This window comes from Olea europaea, unplaced genomic scaffold (genome assembly GCF_002742605.1).
Source record: "Olea europaea var. sylvestris unplaced genomic scaffold, O_europaea_v1 scaffold1093, whole genome shotgun sequence".
Classification (NCBI taxonomy): Eukaryota; Viridiplantae; Streptophyta; class Magnoliopsida; order Lamiales; family Oleaceae; genus Olea; species Olea europaea.
The window spans coordinates 17,809-20,795 of record NW_019228292.1 but is presented as its reverse complement, the minus strand read 5'-3'; positions in this window follow the sequence as shown (position 1 = coordinate 20,795).

Genomic DNA, 2,987 nt, shown 5'->3' with positions numbered 1-2,987 from the left:
GTGTTTATTGTAAGCAGTCACCTCTTCCTGAGTGGAATTTTCAGTAGGCACCAATGGAAAGGACTGCTCAAGGACATATCCAATTTTCTCATGCTTGAGAACGATTCTCAAATTGCGGTGCCAATCGAGAAAATTTGGTCCGGTCAGTTTGTTGGCATTCAGTATGCCTCTCAAATTCATATGATTACTCATGATTCAAAAACTGTAAATGACGAAAAAAATAGAATTAATATGTATTATAATGCATGTGCATAAATTCAATATGGACTTTAATTAAACATGCTCCCACTGTCCAAAATAAATTCATGACCCTCATACATAAATTATTTGAATCCACACTTGATTCACAGTGGGCTGGGATCCCATTCGTTGTATCGGGATCTTGAGTGTACTCAACAAATCCTAATAAAACATTTGGGTAGATTTTATCATCAATTGTATCTCCATACAACTCCCAGATCATTAAGCCGACAACTTCTTTGTCTTCACACATCTTATGTGTTAGCTTAACATGCCTCTAAAACTTATCTCCTTGAGTGTACTCAACAAAAGATAAATTTTAGTTAAGTTAAACCCATCATTCAGAAATATCAAATATTTCATAGTGTCAAACATATCCCTAATAGACTAGCCTTGAGTGTACTCAACAAGCTAAGGTCGATTTAGGATTCTCGTTTTTCACTATAATGATGGAAGGCAAATAATACTAACTTAATAATTTTTAACGAGGGATTTAATGTGCAATGGTCTCATCAAGCAACTACATATACATACATATATTTAAACATACATCTACTATGTGAATAAATACATACATATATAAATAACAATAGTATGGATGATTACGGACTTGTTCTATCTAGTTTTCCCGAACCAAAAGGAAAACTAGTTGGTCAATTCCTAAGGGGTACAGTATTGGACCAACACCAATACACCATCTTCATGGTGTCCACCTCTTCTTGCGCCTCCAATTAGCCCAACTTGCAACATGTATCCTATACTAGTTGGCACGCAGGCCTAAAAGAAAACGGACTCGCAGGCCCACAATAATAACAACGGACTCGCAGGCCCAATTATTTAATAAGGAGCTCGCAGGCCCACAACAATAATAAGTAAATGCCTACACTATTTTAAACTATACATTTTTCAAAAAATCATTATCACAAAGTCTATTTTTCCAAAAAAGTGAGCCTCAAACAAACTGTAAGATCCATCAAAAAATACTAGAGTTCCGAAGTAGCTGTGGCCATGACTTAATTGATACTCTGCCTCAAGAGAATAGCGAGAAATAGTATTATATTTCGTAGATTTCCAAGAAACTAGTTGGACATTTTGTCGAATCAGAATCACAAAAGCCACTTGAAGAAGATGGAAGAATGCCTTTTCAGGTGAGCCTTTGAGAGATATTGAAGAACTCTGGTAGCAGCATCCATGTGGCCAATATGTGGAGGCATGTATGAATTGGCTTAGAATGTGCACAAAATAGACAATATTGTCGGGTCGGGTGGGGTGACAGTAAGATAAATGAGGCGGCCCAGAAGGCGACAATATGATGTAGGATTACGTAAGGGGTAACGTAGAGATTTCGTTCCATAAGAAATATGACTACTTTGCACCCAGCATACCTACATCTTTACGAATGTCTAAAGTATATTTGCACTGATATATAAGAGCATACCTTTGCGAGAATGGGCAACTTCAATATCAAGAAAATATTTTAGTCTATGAATATCTTTAATTAAAAACTTCCGTGCAAGAAAAATTTACAAATGCAAAATGGTAGAATCATTGTCACGAGTGATGATTATGTCATCCATACATACGAGAACAAATGTTGATGTAGAGCCAGAGATCCGTGTGAACAAAGAGTGACAAGATTTGATTTGGAAGAAACCCAGTTGTTTTAGTGTGTTTGGAAAATTCTCAAAGAGTATACAGAAAATTTAAAACTAACATGTATATCTGAAATAATTAAATCTTATTACATTGTTTAAACATAAAAGCATCAATCAATATTTAAGTATTTATATTACTTTCATAACAAAGTCGACCTTTAAGATAGAATTTCAAATTTAATAAATTCTTCATAAAAAAATCAATATATTATGTCGAGAGAAAAAAAAGTTAGCCGTTCAATATTTCAATTATATATGAATGAAAAAAAGGTAACAATATTTTTTATATTAGGTGAAGTGTTCAATGCACTTGTCCTCAATCTCATCTTATCATTGATTCATAGTCAAGACTCATAGTGTATTGGATGTCACAGCTGCCGGCAATGTCAAGTGGATAAATTGTTTGATTTTTTTCTCTGCTAATTCCAAATTAAGCGATGAATAATCCAAATCTTCTGCTAGTAAACACGTTTAAAATAAGAAATGAGATGGCATCATGACCTACAAAGAAAAATATTTGTTTAGGTTTAGGATTGGTTATTTTTATACTTGAGAGATTGTATAATTTACAAATTGACATGTAATATTTTCTTTTTTTGTTTCACTTCCATGTTTTTTATTTTAGACTATAGAAGTGTTGATTATAATGAATGTCACAAACTAATGGTTGGTTCAATAGAAAAACTATTAAAAAAAATCACTTGGAAACGAACTAAAATTTAATCATGTAACTAGAATGGAGAACCATAGAAGAATGCTCTATTCTCAATGGTAAGAATCATAACCTGTTAAATATTAACTCGGTCCAAACTAAAATGATTCGTTTGACTCGATTTTGATTTACTTTAATATTAGCTTGCTTGAAAAGTGTTCATAAATCAGATAACTTTAAATAGAATTAACAAAACGCAGGTATTTATTCCCAATTGCATGTTTTAGTACCATCTTCTTACAAGATTAGACATATATTAAAATTTAACTGCGTTACAGCTAGTAAAATGCATCAATATCTTGAATATTTTGTTATAAAGTAACTTGGAGACATGATAGTGACATAAAGATTATAGAAAATTGGCTGTCAAATTAAAAAAA